This window comes from Lithobates pipiens, unplaced genomic scaffold (assembly GCF_037356315.1).
Source record: "Lithobates pipiens isolate NorthernLeopardFrog02 unplaced genomic scaffold, aLitPip1_a1.2 Scaffold_16, whole genome shotgun sequence".
NCBI lineage: Eukaryota > Metazoa > Chordata > Amphibia > Anura > Ranidae > Lithobates > Lithobates pipiens.
In genome coordinates, this window is record NW_027507748.1 from 381,596,039 (window position 1) to 381,621,206 (window position 25,168).

The window sequence follows — 25,168 nt, forward strand, 5'->3', positions numbered from 1 at the left end:
ACAAGATTTTCAGGGAGACATCCATCACCTAAGAAAAACTGAAGCTTAGCTGAGCTGGGAGGGGTTATGCCTGGGCATAGATTCCTGCCTTTCTTTGGCCAGTATCCCTTCACTTGAAGGTGACAGTATAACCTAGGTAGTCATGAATATATACAGTGCGTCCGAAAAGTATTCACAGTGCTTCACTTTTTCCAAATTTTGTTATATTACAGCCTTGTTCCAAAATTGATTAAATTCATAATTTCCCTCAAAATTCTACAAACAATACCCAATAATGACAATAAGAAAGAAGTTTGTTTAAAATCATTGCAAATTTATTAAAAATAAAAAAACTAAAAAATCCCATGTACATAAGTTTTCAAAGCTTTTGCCATGATAATTACAATTGAGCTCAGGTGCATCATATTTCCACTGATGATCCTTGAGCTGTTTCTATGACATGATTGGAGTCCACCTTTGGTAAATTCAATTGATTGGACATGATTTGGAAAGGCACACACCTATTTATATAAGATCCCATAGTTAACAGTGCATGTCACAGTACAAACAAAGCCATGAAGTTCAAGGAATTACCTGTAGACTGAGACAAGATGGTATAGAGGCACAGATCAGAGGAAGGGTACAGAAAAATGTTGGCAGCATTGAAGGTCCCAATGAGCACAGTGGCCTCCATCATTCATAAATGGAAGAAGTTTGGAACCAGCAGGAATCTTCCTAGAGCTGGCCGCCCAGCCAAACAGTGTTCTAGGGAGAGGGGCCTTAGTTAGGGAGCTAACCAAAAAACAGATGGTCACTCTGGCAGAGCTCCAGTGTTTCACTGCAGAGAGAGGAGATCCTTCTAGAACAGGGATATGCAATTAGCGGACCTCCAGCTGTTGCAGAACTACAAATCCCATGAGGCATAGCAAGACACTGACAGCCACAAGTACGACACCCAGAGGCAGAGGCATGATGGGACTTGTAGTTTTGCAACAGCTGGAGGTCAATTGCAGATCCCTGTTCTAGAAGAACCATCTCTGCAGTACTCCACCAATCAGGCCTGTATGGTAGAGTGGCCAGATGGAAGTCATTCCTCAGTAAAAGGCACATGATAGCCTGCTTGGTGCTGGCCAAAAGGCACCTGAAGGACTCTCAGACCATAAGAAACAAAATTCTCCGGTCTGATGAAACAAAGATTGAACTCTTTGTCCTGAATAGAAAGCGTCCAATCACAGCCCACAGCCCCGTGTTGACATCAACAAAGGGCTCTGTACAGAGGGAACAATCTCTCATAAGAAACAAAGAGATCTTTAGTAAAAATCGGCACACATTATACATTGTTAGGCACATATTTAAACCCTTGATTAACCAAGATGTTAAGGCCTTCCCAGCCAGTGTCATTAGTACAGTGACAGTGTATAGTATTAGCACTGATCACTGTATTACTGCCACTGGTGATGTCAGTGGCAGAATGCCCGCAGCACCATCGCAGTCCCTTCATAAATCCCTGTATATATAAAAAAAAAAAAATCAGTAAAAATATATATTATAGTTTGTAGATGCTATAACTTTTCTGCAAACCAATCAATATACAGTTTTGGGATTTTTTAATTTTTTTTTTACTAAAGACATGTAGTGGAATACATTTTGCCTAAATTTATGAAGAAATTTGATTTGTTACGTTTTATAGCAGAAAGTAAAAAATAAAGGTGGCCATAGCTAATCTGTAATTGATCTAGGCAAGTGTGATCATAAACAAGACACAATTTGTCATGGTTTAAAATAACAAACAATGCAATGCATATGGTGTCAGAAGCAAATCTATTAGAAGTGATCAACTGAAAATGATCATTTAAATCGATCTGTATTAAGATCAGTTGCCTGCCACGACCAAATGACTTTCCAGCATTGAAATCGATCAAAAGCTCAATAAATTGTTCGAATAGAGGGTCTGATGTTTATGATTCTTATTCAATTGCATAATTTTAGTCATCTCAACTGATAGACTGAATGATCATGTTGATGCAGAGACTGGCATGGGGAGGGGGAGTATGGCAAACTACAACATAAATATAATTGTAGATTTCTTTAAACATTTGGTACAGTTCTGGGACTGAATACATTACAGATGGTACAACTACAATCTAACTAGAGATAAACTGGTGCTTTGGCTGCAACCACTATTCTCCCATCACTGAGCAAAGACTGGGGGGTCACTGCACACTGTAGCAGTGAATGTAGCACCATCTGCGTTAAAGTGTGCAGGAATGATGTGTGCAGCCTCCCGGTGCCCTCCAGATGCCCAATGACTTCATTGTGACCCTGCAGGAACAAGTGTGTCCTTATTTGACTAAAATAGTTAAATCACATAAGTAATAGAAGAATACTTCTATTCTTTAAAACTGAATACAATGTAAAAGATTAATTCCTCCACTGTTAATATTGTTTTACAGCGTAAAAATGTGAAGAGATTTAAAGCAAACTCATAATTGAAAAATGGAGAGAAACGTAATGAACTGTACTTTCAAACCAATTAATGAAATTACTGAGATAAGCTAAGAGTGTGCAATTTCCACATCATATTCAGTTATGGGTCTTGCAGTGAAGCACCATTTTAAAATTCAGTTTGACGCACACAGAGGACCTTCATTATAAAAGCCTTATGGAGATTTTGTAGAAAAGCTGCCTGCGTAGTTATGCTGTTTACATAAGAGTACACACTCAGCTATATTCATATTTAAACTAATTGTCCTCAAGTGTGATACGATAGTCAGTAGTGGCTGAAAAATATCATCATGTAGCTATACTGGTTGCTTGTTCGTTTAATCTATCTAAATTACACTACTCATCAATTTTACTTATATAATTTCTTTTTAATTCATTTATGTGACTGTAACCATGTAATCACATCATTAATCTATAGCATATTCTATCTCTGAGAAGGGCTTTAAATATCTGCAGCACACATTCCATTAGGTCAGCTTTCAGCCGTGGTTTTACACTAAATATATTAAGGTGCCAAAACATGTCATTTTTCTTTTTCTTTTTCAGTTATTTTTATTAAACGCTTTCAATACAAATGCAAAGGAGGGAAAGCCCTAATATGGTACATCCAAAGACAAGTATACATGATAAGATGTATTGTAAAGCATATGGTATTATGAAAGTATACAGATATCAGTTACAAATATATTGCACACATTATGTAAATGTAAGTGATATATCTTAGAGTAGGTTAATATCCTAGGAACGTACAGTGTTAGGTTAGGTGCACACTGTTATGGTTGGTGCGGCCCACTTTTGTATGGGCACAGCACTCCATTCACCAGGCCATTTTTTCCGATACAGCACCTCATTACTTTAACTGACATTTGCGCGGTCATGCAACGATGTACCCAAATTAAATTTATGTATTTTCCCCCACAAATAGAGCTGTCTTTTGGTGGTATTTGGTCACTACTGCATTTTTGTGTGTGCTATAGACAAAAAACAACAATAAAAAAAAAAAAAAATATATATATATATATATACATACATACATACTACAAACTATGGGATATATACTTGAATTTGTATATTTATTTCATTTTATACTAGTAATGGTGGCAATCAGTGACTTGTAGCGGGACAGTGATATTGCGGCAGCCACTGACACTTTGTGGGAATCAGTGACACTAATACAGTGGTCACTGCTAAAAATATGCACATTCACTGTACTAATGACACTGGCTGGGAAGGGGTAAAACATCTCGGGTGATCAAAGGGTTAAATGTGTGTCTAACCAGTTTTTGTGTACTATGTGTGCTGTGTTTACTAAGGGATGTGATTGATTTTCTTTCCCTGCATTGCAAGTAAAGAAAATCCATCATATGTTCTGTGTCTCTCCTCGCCGATCAGCGGGTGCTAGTGGACATCCATTGGCCGGCACCCACTGATCGGCTTGTTCTGTGTCTAATCGCTTGCCCCCTACCCGCAAGTGCGACATCACATACTAGGTACATGATCGTCTGCAGAGAGGCCATCCTGCTACAGTAAAAGTATGTGAGGAGGACTGGAAGTAGTTAAACGTGGCCAAATAGAACCTCATGGTATTTGAACCATGCGGTTTCACACACGCAAGAACGCACCACATTTTTCGATGCATGGATGGCACCCCTGCACATCTGCAAAAGAGCAGTGTGTTAGTGCTGCAAGTGAGGGAACAAATGCAATTTACACACATTCCTGCACCCACAATAGTGCAAACCTAGCTTTAAAAGAGAAACAAAGCATCTAAGTAGCAAGTGTATATCAACCAGGCATCAAACACTGCTTTTGAAATGCTCTTATGATGTGATGAGTTGTAAAGTTTTACAGAAGAAAAGACTGGAAAGATTAAACATGTAAAGAAGAGGGAAAAGATTTTGAGATAAGAACCGAAGGGTGATAGGGGAAGCGGGGGGAGCTCCCTCCTCCCGTTGGGTGTCCAGGTATTAAATTGGCTGAAAGGTGTAGAGCCCTCTGGTCTGGCTGGAAATGTGAAATCCAAAAGGACAATATTTTTTATTAAATAACTTAGAGAAACTTGGGGGTATCTTGGGGGGGTATTCTGGGAGGCCTCTATTGGATCCTTGCATGGGTTACAGCCCAAAAATGTATAGATTAAGGTACAGACTCCATAAGAGCATAATTCCCATACCCCTCTATAACTTATGGCAATATGGCGTGGTTCTCTTCACTCTAGGTATTGTGGAGCCACACATACATTTTAGTATATGGTTTTGTAGAGATTGGGGGAAGAAGTTGGGAATTCTAATGGGTAGCACTTGAAAATGGTAAAGGAGATTAGGAAGAAATGTCAGGATTTTTTGTTTTTGTTTTAGTAAAGCTAAGATATAAGGTGCCAGACACAATTTTTTTTTACAATTCAACACAGACTACTGCAGATGCGTCAAACTGGGGAACCTAATGACAATACAGAAGGCAACCACTGGGTTTTGAGGAAAACACTGAATATATATATATATATATACACACATAAACACACACTATAGATATAGATATATATATATATATATATATACACACACACACACATACATACACACGCATATACATACAGTATCACACAAGTGTGAGTACACCCCTCACATTTTTGTAAATATTTTATTATATCTTTTCATGTGACAACACTGAAGAGATGACACTTTGCTGCAATGTAAAGTAGTGAGTGTACAGCTTCTATAACAGTGTAAATTTGCTTCCCCCTCAAAATAACAACACAGCTATTAACCACCTCGCGCCCGCCCTATAGCCGAATGACGGCCGTAGAGCAGGCGCTTTCGTCCGGGTGGCCGTCCCTGGACGTCCTAATGTTTACTTCCGCAATGCGCGCCGCCGCGGAAGTTCTGTGTTCGCCGTGTCCCCCGGGGACAGGCAAACACAGATCGATGTAAACGGCCAATCACAGCGGCCGTTTACAGCGTGATCAGCGTGTCCAATGGGAGATGATCTCATATGTAAACATATGAGATCATCTCTCAGCGCCGCTCTCCCTCCTCACACAGACAGAGTGTGAGAGGGGAGAGATGAACGGCTGCAGCGGCAGCCATTCTGCTTTGACTCGTTAAAAAAAAAAAAAAAAGTAAAAAAAAGTGCCATCCTCCCCCAGCAGTGCCATCCGCCCCAGTGCCATCCACCCCAGTGCTACCTGCCCCCAGTGCTACCTGCCCCCAGTGCCACCTGCCCCCAGTGCCACCTGCCCCCAGTGCCACCTGCCCCCAGTGCTACCTGCCCCCAGTGCCACCTGCCCCCAGTGCCACCTGCCCCCAGTGCCACCTGCCCCCAGTGCCATTTGTCCCCAGTGCCATCTGTCATCAGTGCCACGTATAAGTGCCATCGGTCATCAGTGCCACGTGTCATCAGTGCCACCTGTCATCAGTGCCACGTATTAGTGCCATCTGTCATCAGTGCCACGTATCAGTGCCATTTGTCATCAGTGCCACCTGTCAGTGTCACGTGCCATCTGTTGTCAGTGTCACGTGTCATCAGTGCCACTTATCAGTGCCATCTGTCATCAGTGTCACGCGTCATCGGTGCCATGTATTAGTGCCATCTGTCATCGGTGGCACGTATTAGTGCCACGTATTAGTGCCATCTGTGCCACGTATTAGTGCCACGTATAAGTGCTACGTGACATCAGTGCCACATATTAGTGCCATCTGTCATCAGTGCCACGTATAAGTGTCATCATTGCCACGTATCAGTGCCATCTGTCATCAGTGTCATGTGTCATTGTCCTGGTGCTTCAAAAGTGTAATAAATAGTCAACAAGTTAGATGTGTAATTTATGTTCCTAGAACACATGATGGCGCTACCTGCTTTTTGGGCCTCTCTATGTGGCCAGGCTGTGAAAAAGTCCCACACATGTGGTATTGTAATACTCAGGAGGAGTAGCAGAATTTTTTGGGGGGTGTCATTTGTGGTATACACATGCCATGTGAGAGAAATAACCTATTACAATGACAATTTTGTGGAGAAAAAAAAATGAAAAATCTTAATTTTGCAAAGAATTGTGGGAAAAAAATGACAACATCAAAAAGCTCACTATGCCTCTTACTAAATACCTTGGAATGTCTAATTTCCAAAAAGGGGTCATTTGGGGGGTATTTGTACTTTCCTGACTTGTTCGGGTCACAAGAGGTGAGATAGTCCACCAGTACATCAGATGTGATCAATTTTGTGCGATTCGCACCACAGCTTGTAGACTCTCTAACTTTCACAAAGACCAAATAATATCCACTAATTTGGGTTATTTTTACCAAAGATATGTAGCAGTATAAATTGTGGCCAAATTTATGAAGAAAAATTAATAATTTGCATAATTCTGTCACAGAAACAAAGAAATATGCATTTTTTTTTCCAAATTTTCGGTCTTTTTTCATTTATAGCGCAAAAAATAAAAACCCCAGAGGTGATCAAATACCACCAAAAGAAAGCTCTATTTGTGGGAAAAAAGGACAAAAAATTCATTTGGGTACAGTGTTGCATGACTGAGTAATTGTCATTCAAAGTGTGAGAGCACCGAAAGCTGAAAATTGGTCTGGGCAGGAAGGGTGTTTAAGTGCCCAGTAAGCAAGTGGTTAATATCTAAACCACTGGCAACAAAAGTGAGTAATTCCAAATGAAAATGTCCAAATTGGGCCCAATTAGCCATTTTCCCTCCCCAATGTCATATGGCTCATTAGTGTTAGAATATGTCAGGTGGGAATGGTGAGCAGGTGTGTTAAATTTGGTGTTATCGCTCTCACTCTCTTATACTGGTCACTGGAAGTTCAACATGGCATCTCATGGCAAAGAACTCTGAGGATCTGAAAAGAAGAATTGGTGCTCTACATAAAGATGTCCTAGGCCAGTGATGGCGAACCTTGGCACCCCAGATGTTTTGGAACTACATTTCCCATGATACTCAACTACACTGCAGAGTGCATGAGCCTCATGGGAAATGTAGTTCCAAAACATCTGGGGTGCCAAGGTTCTCCATCACTGTCCTAGGCTATAAGATTTCCAAGACCCTGAAACTGAGCTGTAGCACAGTAGCCAAGACCATACAGCGATTTAACAGGACAGGTTCCACTCAGAACAGGCCCCGCCATGGTCAACCAAAGAAGTTGAGTGAACGTGCTCAGCGTCATATCCAGAGGTTGTCTTCGGGAAATAGACATATGAGTGCTGTCAGCATTGATGCAAAGGTTGAAGGGGTGTGTGTGTGTGTGTGTGTGTGTGTGTGTGTGGGGGGGTCAGCCTGTCAGTGCTCAGACCATACGCTGAACACTGCTTCAATATGGTCAGCATGGCTGCCATCCCAGAAGGAAGCCTCTTCTAAAGATGATGCACAAGAAAGCCCACAATTTTCTGAAGACAAGCAGACTAAGGACATGGATCACTGGAACCATATCCTGTGGTCTGATGAGACCAAGATAAACTTATTTGGTTTTAGAAGGTGTCAAGCGTGTGTCGCGGCAACCAGGCAAGGAATACAAAGACAAGTGTGTTTGGACATTAATGGCTGTGTGTTGCGTTATTTTGAGGGGACAGCAAATTTACAATTATACAAGCTGTACACTCACTACTTTACATTGTAGCAAAGTGTAATGTCTTCAGTGTTGTCACATGAAAAGATAATACATTATTTACAAAAATGTGAGGGGTGCACTCACTATTGTGGGATACCATATACGGTATATATATATTATATACACACACACACACACACACACACTTTAATTGCCAAGAATGTGGGTAGTACAGAGGATAGATTATACTAAATATACAAATACAGTATAACAAATTGGAAGTAAGACCGCAGTGGAATCTGAATACCCACAACAGAAATGTATTATACAAGTAGTAGAAGCAAACCATGTACGATAATGACAAGGCAACTACTTTATTTTTGTTCGGATTCTAAAAATACTTACACTGTCAAGCCACACAATTCAAATACTTTTTCTGTAATCTTCAACATGTACAATAAGTAAAATCCATATAAACTGCCAAATTACTCAAGATTTAAACGGGTTTTCTACTTTATTTTTTGTAAATATTTTATCATATATTTTCATGTGACAACATTGAAGAAATGACACTTTGCTACAATGTAAAATAGTGAGTGTACAACTTGTATAACAGTGTAAATTTGCTGCAAAATAATTCAACACACAGCCATTAATGTCTAAACTGCTGGCAACAAAAGTGAGTACACCCCTAAGTGAAAATGTCCAATTTGGGCCCAATTAGCCATTTTCCCTCCCTGGTGTCATGTGACTCATTAGTGTTACAAGGTCTCGGGTGTAAATGGGGAGCAGATGTGTTATATTTGGTGTTATCGCTCTCACTCTCATACTGGTTACTCTCATACTGGTCACTGGAAGTTCAACATGGCACTTCAAGGCAAAGAACTCTGAAGACCTGAAAAAAAGAATTGTTGCTCTACATAAAAGATGGTCTAGGCCAGTGATGGCGAACCTTTTTGAGCCTGAGTGCCCAAACCGCGATGCAAAACCAACTTATTTCTTTCAACACAGTGCCAACACAGAATTAAACCTGCCAGCGTCTCTGTACAGAGGATGGGACTGATCATCCCTTTGAACGAGCCCTAAGGGACCAAAAAGAATGCAGAATGCACTGTGCAACATACACTGACCTACCTGACCATTACATTCACCTATCTGACACATGCTTCCTGCACTACTAACATCCCCCCACACAGTACAATTTAGATCGGAGGATCCATCCTCCTCCTTACCTTTCTATGGCCTCATCGTCCAGCTCTCCCCGGGCAGTAATGAAGGAATCCCTGCCATCCAGCCACTCCTCCATATCCCTGCTGCCTGGATGTCAGCTAGCAGCCACTGCACCTCTCCACATGGAAGATCAGCTCCGAGCATCGCCCATCCCCCTCTGATTTTTCACGGGCTGCACTAGGACAGACTGAACCAAAGTCGTCTTGGAGCAGTGGGAGCTGGAATAGGGTACCTGCAGAAAGGAATTATTGAATGCCTTACCAGAAGTGTAGGGGTCCGAGGGAGGCAATAAGCTGCCGAACAGAGTCGGGACAGTGGAGATATAAGGATTTTATACCTCTGACTGGCTGCCCACCCCCCTGCCGATGCCACTGATGCAAGGAAGGGAGCCGGCTCCTCTCTGCCTGCACCATCAGTGCAAGTACCTGCCTGGCTGGGGGATTCCCTTGGCATGCCGACAGAGAGAGCTTGACATGCCAGCTGTGGCACGCGTGCCATAGGTTCGCCATCACTGGCCTAGGCTATAAGAAGATTGGCAAGACCCTGAATCTGAGCTGCAGCATGGTGGCCAAGATTATATAGCAATTTAATAGGACAGGTTTCACTCAGAACAGGCCTTGCCATGGTCAACCAAAGAAGTTAAGTACACATGCTCAGTGTCATATCCAGAGGTTGTCTTTGGGAAACAGATGTGCACAAGAAAGCCCGCAGTTTGCTGAAGACAAGCAGACTAAGGACATGGATTACTGGAACCATGTTCTGTGGTCTGATGAGATCAAAATAAACTCATTTGGTTCAGATGGTGTCAAGCGTGTGTGGCGGCAACCAGGTAAGGAGTACAAAGACAAGTGTGTCTTGCCTACAGTCAAGCATGGTGGTGGGAGTGTCATGGTCTGGGGCTGCATGAGTGCTGCCAGCACTGGGGAGCTACAGTTCATTGAGGGAACATGAATGCCAACATGTACTGTGACATTGGGCGGCACAGTGGTGTAGTGGTTAGCACTCTCACCTAGCAGTAAGAAGGGTCGCTGGTTTGAATCCCAACCAGGACACTACCTGTCTGGAGTTTGCATGTTCTTCCTGTGCCTGCGTGGGTTTCCTCCGGGTACTCCGGTTTCCTCCCACACTCCAAAGACATGCAGGTAGGTTAATTGGCTTCTGTCCAAAATTGGCCCTAGTATATGAATGGGGACCTTGGATTGTGGGATCCTTGAGGGTAGGGACCGATGTGAGTGTGCAATGTACAAGGATGGGGACAATTGTAGACACTTACTCAGGTTGAACTGGATGGACTAGTGTCTTTATTCAACCTTACTAACCATGTAACTATGTGACTATAGTGAAGCAAAGCATGGTCCCCCTCCCTTCCGAGATTGGGCCCCAGGGCAGTATTCCAACATGATAACGACTCTAAACACACCTCCAGGACAACCACTGCCTTGTTAAAAGAAGCCGAGGGTAAAGGTGATGGACTGGGTCAAACATATCTCCAGACCTAAACTCTATTGAGCATCTGTGGAGCATCCTCAAATGGAAGGTAGAGGAGCGCAAGGTCTCTTACATCCACCAGCTCCATGATGTCTTCATGGAGGAGTGAAAAAGGACTCCAGTGGCAACCTGTGCAGCTCTGGTGAACTCCATGCCCAAGAGGGTTAAGGCAGTGCTGGAAAATAATGGTGGCCACACAAAATACTCACACTTTGGGCCCAATTGGGACATTTTCACTTGTGTACTTACTCTTTTTGCCAATGGTTTAGACATTAATGGCTGTGTGTTGAGTGTGAAGGGACAGCAAATTTACACTGTTATACAAGCTATACACTCACTACTTTACATTGTAGCAAAGTGTAATTTCTTCAGTGTTGTCACACAAAAAGATACAATAAAATATTTACAAACATGTGAGGCGTGTACTCACTTTTGTGAGATACTATATGTATACTTGGTATTAGGGGGTCATCCTATTAAAATATGCTGATCAGCTGTTTTCAATGTGTAAAGCAGCAGCTCTAAGATGAGTTCCTTCAAAATGTGGGTGTGTGGATTGTGGAATACATGTTTATCACCTACTAAATGCTTCCCAACTGCATGGTGTGTAATGGTGTATTAAGCTATATGTTAATTGAGTATGTGCTGATATAAGCACTAAATGAAAGACTTACGCCATGGGCTTCCATAGATTTGAATCACTTTCCCAGGCAGTTCCCTTATTGGCACAGCATTCTCAGCTAGGACAAAAATAGAGTCTGCGTAACAAAGATGATGTATCCTTGTACATTCTGCATCTGTGTGAACCTATCCTTAGGCTGCTGTTCATTTATTTAGATTTTTTTTAAACAAAGCAGCTCACATTGTAGTCCACTACAAGTAATGAGATTATACAGAAAAGAGGTGATTAGTGGAGGTCTCAGTGAAGGAGACCTTGTTGGTTAGTATGGGCTCGGCATGTTTGGGATCCCACTTGCTCGATCCTGCTAGGAATTCTACAGGCAGTGAGACATTTCCCAGTCCACAGTAGCATAGATCAGGAAATGTCTCACTGCCTGTGATTAGCCATGTACAGTGTTGGCTACCTGGCGGGATCAGGCGCGTGGGATTTCGAACACGCCCAAACCCATCTCTATTGGCTAGCATAAAAATGGAAACTAAGGTGTTAAATTACTGTTGATTAACTTAGACGGCAGTGAATTTGTAAAAAACAGCCTCACAGCCCAAAGAAACCCTACCTGATGCTCTTAGGGCTGGATCACACCAGAAAGTGGTGCGGGAAAGGTGCATACCATTAGCATTTCCTGCACCACATTCATAATGCACTGCTGGGAATGGGGGAGGAGAAAACACATTAATAGCACACCAAACACAGATCGCAAATGCAGTGCATTTGCAGGCACCAGATCACAGGGTACAGTGCGATTTGGTGCAGAGCATTTTTCAAAGTAGCGCATGCACTACTTTTTGCCTTCTAGTGTGATTTGCAGTGCATTCAAACGAATAGGCTGCAAAACTGCACAGCAGGGGAACCAACAGGAAGTGCACAGGAACACAGACCCCATTTCTGTGCGACTCTGGTGTGAATCAGCCCTTAAAACAACAAATAAAAATTCCCAGCTCACTTACCAGCCAGCCCTTACTGGCATGCAAACTCATAACATACAAGTATGCATGTATATGCTATTTCAGAAATAATACACAGGAAGAGTAGGTTAGCAAAGTTTTTCATCCAGTTTATATATGCTACACTCTTGTAAACTGCTATGTGCAATACCTATTAACCACTACAATACAGAGCACTTTCGCCCCCTTCCTTCCCAGCCCAATTTTCAGCTTTCATCGCTCTCACACTTTCAATGACAATTGCGCGGTCATGCTACACTGCACCCAAATGAAATTTTATCATTTTGTTTGCACAAATAGAGCTTTATTTTGGTGGTATTTATTCACTACTCCGGTTTTTATTTTTTGCGATATAAGCGCAAAAAAAGCGGAAATGTTGAAAAAAAAACAATATTTTATTTTTTCTATTTTAAAAGAAATCCAATAAAATCAAATTTTGTCATAAATTTAAGCCAAAATTTATTCTGCTACATGTTTTTGGTAAAAAAAATTCAGTTAAGTGTATAATAATTGCTGTGTATGATCACGGACATATGTACGCAAATGATCATGTACAGATGTGTGCAGGTGAACACGTACATATGTGTGCAGATAATCATTGGAACATGTGATTTTAGTGGGACATATGTGGGGGACATGTGTTTTTTTATTTGGGGACATGTCTTTTTATTATTTGGGGACATGTGTGGTGACATGTGTATTGTGGTGACATGTGTGTTTACACTGTGTGGTGATGTGTGTATTACAATAGACTGGTGATGAGTTAGTAAAAAGCTGTAAAAAACAGCTCATACTCACTGATCACCAGCCGGCTGCAGCGATCTGCTCTCCTCTCCTCAGCGATGACTTATGTGTGAGGAGAGGAGGAGCCGATTGCCTAGCAACCGGCTGTTTGTTTACATCACATGACGGCCGTGATTGGACACGGCCATCATGTGATCAGGAGGGCCAATCACAGAGCCCTCCTGCCGATCCGAGATGCGCCGTGTCCAGGTGACACGAGCACATCGGGATCGCGCCGCTGTGCGGGCACGTGCGCACGCGATCCCCCTCCTTCTGAAGGACGTTCCTGAACGTCCTATCAGAAGTAGAGAGCTCCCACCTGGCCGTATATGTACATTGGCCGGGTGGGAAGTGGTTAACTACAAAAGCTGTTGTAGAAGTGTTTTTCATCCAGCCTTTTACCAGAGGTGGTGGTCCTGTCTGAACCAGCTGCAGTCAAAAATGGCAATGCATGATGGGAGAATATACAAAAGCTTTATTTTAAATAAAGAAGTTTGACACTTCATTGGTTGCTATGAGCAACACTCAGACCTCTGCCTACCTTTAAAAATATGCATCATTCATAATAACTATTCCACCTGTAGATGTAACACAGTACCTATGTGTACCCACAGCCGAGTTGCCAACTTTCAAGTACTATGTACTGGCAAAGACACTGCCATTTTAGAATTACATGAAGACTTGAATTGTTTAAAAAATATGGAAATTCTTTAATATAGTGACGCCACTCATCATTGTGAAGAGCTAAACATCTTTCCTATGAGAACAGTGTTAAGAAGGCACAGTATTTTTGTAAATGTAATCTTAGAGAGTGGCATTCTACTTAGCTGAACAAATTATGTATTGTAAAAGCATTTTCACAGCTTTCCACTTTTGCGGACTCCATGGCAACTTATTGCTGACAAAGACGTACTAATCCAGAAGAAAGTCAGGATGAAAGATGTTTTGTGCATTTTAAAATCACTGAATTAGAAACAAACAAATAATGGACCAAGTGTTATGCTCTGACTACAGCAAGACAGAAACACTGGATCTGTTGTTTATGTGCTTCAATGAGCACAAACACCTTCGGTAAATTCTATTTACATTTCAAAAAGAGGCAAAATCTCACAGTCCATGCATAATGAATAAGAAACCATAAACAGCGGTAAATTTAAAAGAAGAGTGTATGCATTAAAAACTACAAAAAGAAAAAACTCTGGGAATAATTTGCTTGGAATGATATACATAGCTGAATAGGTGAAAAGAAGGAAATCATACTGTAATAAAAATACACAGTGATATCGAAGTGGCAACAATCCCTAATCTACTTATGTGCTATACATGCAGAACCATCAGTCTCTATGGTGGATGCAATTGCTGGGACCAGCACCAAAAAAGGCAGTATTCTTTTGAGTGCACAAAACTAAAATGTGAAATGTACCTTAACCACTTCAATACAGGGCATTTATACACCCTTCCTTCCCAGACCAATTTTTAGCTTTCAGCGCTCTCACACTTTGAATGCCAATTACTCAGTCATGCAACACTGCACCCTAACAACATTTTTTATCATTTTTTTCTTACAAATAGAGCTTTCTTTTGGTGGTATTTAATCACCACTGGGCTTTTTATTTTTTGTGACATAAGTGAAAAAAGAGCGATAATGTAGGAAAGAAAAAAAAACACTTTTTTCTAGTTTCTATGATAACATTTTGCAAATAAGTCATTTTTGTTCATAAATTTGGGCCAAAATTTATACTGCTACATCTCTTTGGTAAAAATAACCCAAATTAGTGTATATTATTTCCTGAGGCTCTGAAATGTCAGAAAAGTACAAATACCCCCCAAATGACCCCTTTTTGAAAAGTAGACAGTCCAAGGTATTTAGTAAGAGGCATGGTGAGTTTTTTGAAGTTGTAATTTTTCCCACAATTCTGGAGAAAAATAAGATTTTTTTTTTTTTTTTTTTACAAAATTGTCATAATAACAAGTTATTTCTCATACACAGCATATGCATACTTCCAATTACACCCCAAAATACATTCTGCAACTCTTCCCGATTATGGCGATACCACACGTGTGGGACTTTTACACAGGCTGGCCACACAGAGAGGTCCAACATGCAGGGAGCACCGTAAGGGGTTCTAGGAACATAAATGACACCTCTAATTTCCTAATGACCTATTACATTTGTGAAGGCCCTGGAGCACCAGGACAGTAGAATTACTCACAAAATTACCCCATTTTGGAAAGCAAACACCCCAACGTATATTCTATGAGGCATAACGAGTCTTTTGAACAGTTAATTTTTTTGCACAAGTCTTCGGAAGACGTGAAAAGGAAATTAAAAAAAAATGTTTTACACAAAGTGGTCAGTTTATAAGATATTTCTAACTCAAAGCATGTACATAGCAAAAACTACACCCCAAAATACATTCTGCTACTACTCCTGAGTATGGCGATACCACATGTGCGACTTTTACACAGCGTGTCCACATACAGAGGCCCAACGTGCAGGGAGCACTGTCAGGTGTTCTAGGAGCATAAATGACACCTCTAATTTCCTAATGACCTATTACATTTGTGAAGGCCCTGGAGCACCAGGACAATGGAATTACCCACAAAATGACCCCATTTTGGAAAACAAACACCCCAAAGTATATTCTATGAAGCCTTATGAGTCTTTTGAATGGTTCATTTTTTTACACAAGTCTTCAGAAAACGTGGAAAGAAAATTAAAATCTTTTTTTTTTTTAAACAAAGTTGTCCATTTATAAGATATTTCTAACACGTAGCATGTATATAGCAAAAATTACACCCCAAACCACATTCCGCTACTCCTCCTGAGTATGGCGATACCACATGTGTAGGACTTTTACACAGCCTGATCACATAGAGAGGCCGAACATTGAAGTAGTACCTTCAAGCATTCTAGGAGCATAAATGACGCATCTCATTTAATTCCTACCCATCACACTTTTAAAGGTCCTGGAGCACCAGGACAATGGAATTACCCACAAAATGACCCCATTTTGGAAAGCAAACACCTCAACGTGTATTCTATGAGGCATGGTCTGCAAATAGGCACTCTGACGGGCTGGAGACAGGTATCCGGATACTCAGATGGGCTGGGACAGGTACTCAGATGGGCTGGGACAGGTACTCAGATGTGCTGACAGGTACATCGGGTACTCGGAATGGCTGTGACAGGTACTCAGGTACTCGGGTACTCAGATGGGCTGTGATGGGTGATGACAGGCACTTTGATGGGTGATGACTAGAGGTCGACCGATATGTGTTTTTCTCTGGCCGATGCCGATATTTAGAAATCGCCGCAGCCAATGGCCGATATATGATGCCGATTTTTTTGGGCCGATATGTTAGGCTGATTTTTATTTTTTCCCCTTCATCTCATAAAATCTAACAGTTAGACCCCTTTTACACTGGTGCGTTTTTCAGGCGCTTTTGGGCTAAAAATAGCACCTGTAAAGTGCCTGCAAAAGGCTCCCCTGCAGTGTGTGAAAGCCAGAGTGCTGTCACACTGAGGCGATGCGCTGGCAACACGTTAAAAAAAGTCCTGCAAGCAGCATCTTTGGAGTGGTGTATACCGCTCCACCACCACTCCTGCCCATTGAAATGAATGGGCACTGCTGCCGAAGTGCCTGCAATGCGATTTGGCAGCGGCTCTTCATGGGCACATTTAACCCCTTCCTCGGCCGCTAGCTGGATTATAAGTACCTTGCTAGCAACGAATAGCGCCGCTAAAATGACGGTAAAGCACCGCTAAAACTGGCAGCGTTTTACCATCAACGCCTGCCCGTTCCAACGTCAAAGCAGCCTTAAGTAATACAGAAAATTTCTTACAATTAAACACATCCAATCAGTTCACTTGTATGTATAATTTAGATAAAAAATAATAATAATAATTATATATATATAAAATACACAAAAACAGGTAATCAAAACTTTTGGATGAAAAAAAAAATGGGCTAACTTTACTGTTCTCAAATTGCGTTTGAAAGACCGCTGCGCAAATACCGTGTGACATAAAATATTGCGACAACCGCTATTTTATTCCCTAGGGTCTTTGCTAAAAAAATATATATAATTTTTGGGGGTTCTAAGTGATTTTCTAGCAGAAAATACAGGATTTTTATTTGTAAGCATCAAGTGTCAGAAAATATTTGGTCTTTAAATGGTTAAACTGAGAACTCTGTACACAGAGTTTAATTTATTCATAAGTGGAAACATTGTATTGGTTGACCTCTAGTGATGACAGATACTTTGATGGGTGGTGACAGGTACTTTGATGGGTGGTGACAGGTCCTCTTTATTGGGGGGGGGGGGGGTAATCAGTGTGTGTTGGTGTGTACACTAGGCGGTAATGAGATGTTACCGCAATCTCCTCCTCACACACTATCAGGGGTGGATGGGGATGAAAATACCACAGATCGGGAATGGGCTGTGTCCGTGGGAAATACCGCGGACGTCATATGATGCCCACCCAGGATGGGAGATCCCACCTGTGGGCGTCATTTGACTATGGCCCGCTATTGAAGTGGTTAAGAGACACTGTCACCTGTCTATTCAGGTCAAAGTGACAGTGCCTCCTGATAGTCTCTGCTGTCAGAAAGGTATATTCATGGATCCAAGCTCCCAGCCTACTGCTACAGAAGTCAACCCCAAGTAGTGTCAAAACCTCCCCAAGTGAATGACATCATGCCCTGCTACCCTATTTAACAGTGGGCACTAAATATTGGCCACTTAGGCCCGAGCACTGTAACCAGCTCTAACCATACCAGGAAGCCCTGCACTGTTGGAGCAATGATGGAAGTGCTCAGACAGAATGGGAGGTGGCAAAAGACTGCAGTTCGCTCCCTTGCCACTTCTTGCTGGGGGTGGGGTGTGTAAGTGGGGATAGCAGGTGGACTAGTAAAAAGCATCATTTTTTCCCCCAAGTTGAAAATAAATAGGATTTTTAAAACAGCTTACCTGTAAAATTATTTTCTTTGATGTACATCAGGGGACACAGAGCCACAGTAATAACTATGTGGGTTTTATTGGCGTATCAGGTGCTGGACACTGGCACGCCCCTTAAGGCGTGAACCTCCCCAATATAACCCCTCCCATTACTGGGAGTCCTCAGTTTTGTAGCCAAGCAATCAAAGTGTAAAAGAGGATTTCTAAAACAGCTTACCTGTAAAATGCTTTTCTTTGATGTACATCAGGGGACAGCTGGGTCCCCTGATGTACATCAAAGAAAAGGATTTTACAGGTAAGCTGTTTTAAAAATCCTATTTTCTTTTCTTATATCAGGGGACACAGAGCCATAGTACTAACTATGATGGATGTCCCATAGCAATGGCAACTGAAGGGGGGGAGAGACAGAATAAAGGAAACAGGAGGCCATAGGACCCATACTGTGGCCTGCAGTGTATGCTGTGCCCAAAGGGAATATCCTTGTGACAGACCTAGCCGGGACCAAGGCTGTTGGAGGGGACTGAATGCGAGCCTCTTGGAGCCCGATTATGGGCCCTGGATTTTAAGCGGCACAGGGTGAATGAGAACCCCACTATAATCTGTGCTAGTCAGATTCAATGCTGTATATATGTATATATAATGTGTGTTGTCTTATGCTGTTGGGACACACACGTTAGATGCTAATACCATCAACTCCAGCCACCTGTCTGTTGTCTTGTATAATGTAAATGAGTCTAGTCTGACTTGACTTAGATTCTAAAGACTATTTCACCTACTGTTGTTTGTGCTAATTAACCCTGTAATTGTGTGAAGGAGTCCAGTGTTGATTTATATAATTAGCTCAGGTTAATTCTGTTTCTGGCTACAGTTGTATTGTTAGAATAATATGAGCAGGAGGGGGGACCTCCTCTTCTACCGTATTATAAATACTTGGCATTTTGGTTCTAATAAATCAGTCCATGCTGAGCAGCTAAGCAAGTGTCGTCTTGTTTTGTGCTTGTGAGTGGTTGGAATATCTGATATCTATATTCAGCCTGGTCGCCTTTAAATAGATTCTGATCGCTCTTACTACATCAAGAGACTGTAGTGCTTTCTCTTCCCCAGATTAAGGCTTCTGGGGAGAAAGAAGGAAGAATAATATCTTAGTTTAAATGAAAACCTGTTACAACTTTTGGTAAGAATTCAGGATGAGGACATCAAACCACCTCATCCTTATGCATGATGAAATATGGCTCTTACAAGACAGAGCCGTTAGTTCCGATACTCTTCTAGCAGAAGAAATGGCGAAAAAAAAAATGATCTTTCTTGTCAAAGAACCAAGAGAATTTCTCATAAGGTTCAAACGGCTGATTCAGCTAAGCTGAAAAGACCAATTTTAAATCCTAAGGATTTAAAGGTGCCTTGATAGGGGGATAAACCGTGTTACCCCCCATGAATAAGCTATGCACCAAGAGTGGGAAGCAAGAGGCCATAGGATAAGACATCAACACAGCCTGGATCTGGCTCTTGATAAAAGTCAAGGGCAGCTTCATTTCAGATCCCATATGCAGGAATCCTGCCTATTGACATACTTCCCGGGGTGCCAACCCCTGGATCCACACCAAACATATGCTTTCCAGACTCTAAAGTAAGTGATTCCGGAAGCCGGATTCCTGGCATTACTGGCAGATACTACCGAAGGAGATCACACACAATCTTTTATAGAGTGGGATTCAACAGTCAAACCTGTTAAACTTCCTGTTCGTAAGGCAGGATGAAATACCGGACCTTGTGCAAGAAGGTCTGGCTATAATGGCAAAAGGACTCCTACTGCCATCTTTATGTTCTCGATTAGGGGTGCAACGGATCGTCACCGATCCGTGATCTGAACGGGTTACCTCACTCAGATCGGCACACTCGGTCTCAGCCTTAGGAAAGGCCGCGGCTTCAGCCGAAGCGGCGGGCATCTTTCTACACCCAGGCCGTTTACAATGTGATCGCTCCGTCAAATGACGGAGCGATCACTTGTGAACAAACAAGGCGCCATGTCATGACACCGGTTCCTCTCTCCCCTCTCTGTACTGATCTATACAGTGGAGGGGAGAGATCGGATGGAAGCAGCGCTGTGGGCCGGATCTGTAGTGCCCACAGCACTGCTCTGTGACAGCCATCCCTCCATACCCTGCCTATACTCTGTAGTACTCTGCCAATACCCTGCCTATACTCTGCCAATACCCTGCCTATACTCTGTAGTACTCTGCCAATACCCTGCCTATACTCTGTAGTACTCTGCCAATACCCTGCCTATACTCTGCCAATACCCTGCCTATACTCTGTAATACTCTGCCAATACCCTGCCTATACTCTGTAATACTCTGCCAATACCCTGCCTATACTCTGTAATACTCTGCCAATACCCTGCCTATACTCTGTAATACTCTGCCAATACCCTGCCTATACTCTGTAATACTCTGCCAATACCCTGCCTATACTCTGTAATACTCTGCCAATACCCTGCCTATACTCTGTAATACTCTGCCAATACCCTGCCTATACTCTGTAATACTCTGCCAATACCCTGCCTATACTCTGCCAATACCCTGCCTATACTCTGTAATACTCTGCCAATACCCTGCCTATACTCTGTAATACTCTGCCAATACCCTGCCTATACTCTGTAATACCCTGCCTATACTCTGTAATACCCTGCCTATACTCTGTAATACCCTGCCTATACTCTGTAATACCCTGCCTATACTCTGTAATACCCTGCCTATACTCTGTAATACCCTGCCTATACTCTGTAATACCCTGCCTATACTCTGTAATACCCTGCCTATACTCTGTAATACCCTGCCTATACTCTGCCGTACCCAGCCATACTCTGCCGTACCCAGCCATACTCTGCCGTACCCAGCCATACTCTGCCGTACCCAGCCATACTCTGCCGTACCCAGCCATACTCTGCCGTACCCAGCCATACTCTGCCGTACCCAGCCATACTCAGCCAATATTACAGTTGGGTAGATTGTGGATATTACAGTGGGGACTATATGGTGGTGGAATTTTCACAGGTTTTTGCAAATTCAATTATTATTTGCTGATCCGAAAAATTATCCGATCCGTGACTCTGATCCGAGGAACGATCCGATCTGTGAGTTTTTTGATCTGTTGCACCCCTAATCTCAATAAATTAAGATCTTCTGGGACCCGGCTGGGGCTGCCAGAATCACCTCCTTTTGTTCCTGCTTAAAACCCCTTGTTCGACATAAAGTTGTCGACCTTATTAAGTGGGGTGCCTCCTAAAGAAAAAAAATGTAAAAGTCAGCAGCTACAAATACTGCAGCTGCTGACTTTTAATAATCGGACACTTACTTGCCCCCCCTTGTTCCCCGCTCCGCTCGCGGCGCCAGCATTCTTACTGTGGGAACCCGGCTGTGATACGCCCCACAGTCATCTGGGACACGTGACAGGTCCCAGATGACTGTGTGGCGCCGAGGGGAAGTGATATCAGTACCCGGGCACTGAAGGAGGCAGACTACGAGGGACCCCCTAGCAACAGGCATTTAGAAGTGAGTAAAAAAATATTTTTTTCCAATTATTTATTTTATTTTTTTAATGAATTTTAAGCTTTTTTTTGTGGCAAAGCCACTTTAATGAATCTGGACGCGAATAGGTCCACGTCCGGAGTACCCCATCTGACATATTGCTAGGAAGAAGTCAGGGTAAAAAGCTCATTCTCCCGGAAATAATTGTTGGCGTCTCAAGTAGTACACCTGAAATATTAAAATTGCCGATAGGCAAAGAGTGTTGTGTTCTGCCAAAGCTAGAACATTATTCACCTCTTTTTTGGGCTGCACGACTTCTCGTGTCTCCCCTGGTGATCGATGTAAGCCACCGTCGTGGCTCTGTCAGACTGAATCCTGTCAGGACAATCCTGTAATCTGACCGTCAAGATTCTATGGCCAGATGTACTGCCTGAAACTTCCAACAAAGTTGACAGGCAAGGTCCTCTAACCTGGACCATCTCCCCTGGACTGAATCTTCTTCCAGGGCTGCTCCACATCCTAGAAAGCTGGCATCTGTTGTCAACACCTTGCAGGATAAAGATTTTCCCTCCTGCTGGATAACAACCACCAATTTAGGCTCTGACCTATGTCGGGAGCCAAGCGTATTGGAAACAAACAAGGCCAGAATCCTCTTTATTCCAGAACGACAGGATGGTGCCTTGAAGCAGTCTTTGAATAAAACTGCGCGTAAGGGACGGCCCTGAAGGAGGCCACCATTTCCCCTAAAAATCTCCTGCAGCCGAATGAAGGAATTTTCCTGTTGAATTAGTCCTGCAATGGAACTGATTCACGTCTAGGGTAAGAATACCCTCTTCTGTATGGTATCTATAACCAGCCCCCAAGTAACCTCCTTGATGGTTTTAAGGAGAATCTTCCTTGGCTGAGAATCCAACCTAGAGATTTCAGATATCTACAGCAGAGCTCAGACTCTGTTTTTAGACCTGAGACTGAATGATCTATTAAAAGTAGATACTTTTAATAGGCTAGGACCATTATGCCTTGAGCCCTTAACCTGGCTAAAGGAGGTGCCAGAAACTTTCAGAACACTTGCAGTGCTGTAGCTAAGCCGGATGGCAGTGAAACGATTGGAAAAATAATTATATATATATTTCAAACAATTTCTGGTAAGCGGGAAACTTTGGCACATGGAGATATGCAACTCCCCTCCTTGCAGGATGGATACAGCAGATCGAATTATGAAAGGATCGGATGTTCAAGTGCCGATTCAGATCTCCAAGATCTAGAATGGGTCTTACCTCTCTGTTTGGCTCTGAGACCTTAAAAGGTTTGGGCCAAAAAAAAAACCCTGTTCCACTAAGGGAATCTCTGATATCACTGGGATAACAGCTGATCCAGAGGCCAGAAAGAGAGACTTCTCTTCTTTCCGTTTTCTTTATTTATTTTTTCTCTGGAACCTTAGGAGCATTCTTTGAGGAGACAGACACTCTTGCATAAAGACTGACGCATCAGCAACCCCAAGGACCCCACAGGCAGGACCCAAACAGGACCCGAACCTCAGACCCTCAGATCGAAAGCCGACTGGGCCATCCGGGCTCTTGAAACTCTAGATGTAACCTAGAGAAGAAAATTGCAGAAATCCCTCTGCTCTTAACATTGTTCCTGCCAGACCTTGAGAATCGCAGGACCTTTCCCTTCACCTGAACGAGTGGGGGTGCTCCTTCATGAGAAGGCCTTAGCATTCTGCTTTATGGGCTTTCTGCCCCCAAGATCCTGGTGCAGCCCCTGGGAACTAAGGCATAGGAGAGGCTGCACGATTAAAGGAGAACTGTCTAAACTTCCTTTTACTGGTAAAGAGAGCTTTACCCCTTTTGGATGTACTTATCCATTCTAAATAGTCGTACCCCAGAAAGGGACACAGACTGGCTAAGGGTTTTCACCTGGTGCTTCGGCTGATTAATATTTCAGCCACGGACCTCTGCAAAAATGCACTAGTCCAAGTATAATCCACAGGGTTTAAACAATCGAGTCCTTCATAGCATCTGTGAGACACAGTGCGTCAAATACACCAGCCCCTTGCCGGGCCTGCTGATCAGGCAGAACTTTCAGGTATCTCACACCTGTTCCTTAACCCTTTAGAGTCCATATTCCAATGCATTGGTGTGACTCAAAATGTGCTCCACCAAATAGTGGAGCAGACGTTAAAGGGTTAATGGGCGGAGCTACTCCAATTGCAGCCAGAACTGCAAAAGACATCTTGTCTTTAAAAGGAAAATCCAACCTTAACTTGCTGGATCCTTTAACATCAGTGCATTATCCACTAGACATGTGAGACTCTGCTCACTGAGGTGATTGCAGCATTAATAGCTAGAACCCCCTATTTCTTTCATAGAAATGTTCCCATTCAGAATACATAGCTATGCATGAATAGGAAAAACATCCCCAGGTGGGGGAGGTTCAAATGAACCCTATTAGAGGTAGATACCTCAAGAGCCTGTGCTGCAGGCAACAAAAGGGTTCAGTAAAGGAGTAGATAAACACCTGACTTGTGCGGCTACTCCCTCCCTGTTAGGATCCTCCGAAGAAGAAAAATAAGTGTCTTCCAATATTTGGGAAGATCTACCTGATCCCCAGCCAGGGTTTTTTGGATGCCTGTGTCACGAAACCTGACCAGCAACCACTCTGCTCTGTCCCACCACCGCCAGACTGCAGCTTTTCCTGTATAGCTTAAATTACTTCCTCCACGTGTGGCCGGCATCTGACGCCGTTTAGCCACGCCCCGCGCGAAAATGTTCCCCCTTCCTCTTTCAACGGGAAAGTGTGTGAGCGCTGGCATCATGGCGGGCGGCGGGTAAATCCTCTGCCTGACGAGCAGCCGCGATCTACCCAAACTTTTTTTTCTTTAAGAAAAAGAGGCAGCTGGCTGGCATTAAAAGGATCAAAAACCGCCAATCTGGGGGCCCAGGAAGTGATCAGAACCCCCCTTCATACCTGAGGGTCTGAGCTGGCTTGAACGAAGAGGAGAGTGGAGCTTCTGCTGTTTCCAGCATCAGAATGGTGAGTGCCCAATACAGCCTCCAGTGGTGACACATAGACATGACATGACAACACAATACATGGAAGGAGAGATTCCTGAGAAAATCTCCCCTACTTTTCCTCGCAGCAGGGTTTATCAGAGATAAAAAAAAAAAAAAAGAATCTTCGCCCTTCACGGTAGGCTCCGAGACCTTGAAAGGAAACCTTCAGGAACAGGGGTACACTCAGGTAATCCCCCAATCCTGGACCTGCGAGAAGACCCTGCCAGTAAACTTTTATTGGCTTTACTACCAAAAAGTACTGGATCCCAGGGCCCAGCTTTAAAAGCATTCGCAAGCAAAACCTTGCGTCTTCGAATGACGAGGTCATTTAGTCCATTACAGAGACATCAGAACGGATCCGGTCAGGATGGCTGGCTCTCATCAAAGGATTACTGCCCGTGGAACTCAGTACAACACATCCTTACACGTGCCCAACACCTTAGACACTGTTGAAAAAACTGAG

The 25,168-nt window shown here is 42.9% G+C and overlaps 1 protein-coding gene across 4 annotated transcripts in view; it reads right to left on the minus strand.

The window, feature by feature from the left end:
- RAD51C (RAD51 paralog C) overlaps positions 1-25,168 on the minus strand; it is a 169,974-nt gene that overhangs the window by 27,145 nt on the left and 117,661 nt on the right. The gene's annotated exons all lie outside the window — the stretch shown is intronic.